Genomic DNA, 854 nt, shown 5'->3' with positions numbered 1-854 from the left:
GAGAGGGCGGTTCCCAACAACAGGTACAATCTTTTCTTTCTGTGGCTTCCCATCTCTTAGTTGGTGCCATGTTGGGGAACCAGAGGCAGGAGGGGGGCAGGGCGTTCTCGTGTCCGGAATGCTGGGCCGCTCTGGGATGGAGCCAGGGGAAGGTCTTGTACTTCAGGATACAAGACCCAGGGCAGAACTGATCCCATTTAGACTTGGGTGGCCTTTAAGGGTGTCCAGCCCAACCCTCTAGAGCTTCGAAGTGATTTATTCAGGTCCAAGTCAAGTCAGGATTCAAGCCCAGATCCGGATCCCGGTCCTATGTGAGTGTAGTCCCTACTCTAGATATGAATTCCATGAGACTTGATCCTTTAACCAGGAGATTATAGCTCTCTTGGGTAATTTGGTTAAATTTAGAGATAATTACTGACTGAATGCTAATTAAATAAAATAGAAGGAAGGAAGGAAAGAAAAAGAAGAGGAAGGAAGAAAGAAAAGAAACAGATGAAATGAATGGGAGAGAGAGAGGGGAGGAAGGGAGGGAAGGAAGGAGGGAGTGAGGGAGAGACAGAAACAGAGAGAACAGAGAGAGACAGAGAGAGATAGAGACAGAGAGAGATAGAGACAAAGAGACACAGAGACAGACACAGAGACACAGAGATAGACACAGAGACAGACACAGAGACAAAGATACAGAGAGAAGAGAGTGAGAGAGAAGAGAGAAAAAGAGCATGTTTGAAAATTGACTTCTTAAGTGTACTGATTCTGTCACATCAAGTTAATACTCAACTAAGCTGTTATACGCTCTAGTTGCTACTAAAATACACAACTAACGTGACTTTACTTTAAACTTTAAACATCGGAAT

The sequence above is a fragment of the Sminthopsis crassicaudata genome, chromosome 6, assembly GCF_048593235.1.
Source record: "Sminthopsis crassicaudata isolate SCR6 chromosome 6, ASM4859323v1, whole genome shotgun sequence".
In the NCBI taxonomy this organism is placed as follows: Eukaryota; Metazoa; Chordata; class Mammalia; order Dasyuromorphia; family Dasyuridae; genus Sminthopsis; species Sminthopsis crassicaudata.
The sequence above is the reverse complement of the archived record's forward strand: the minus strand, read 5'-3'. Positions refer to the sequence as shown.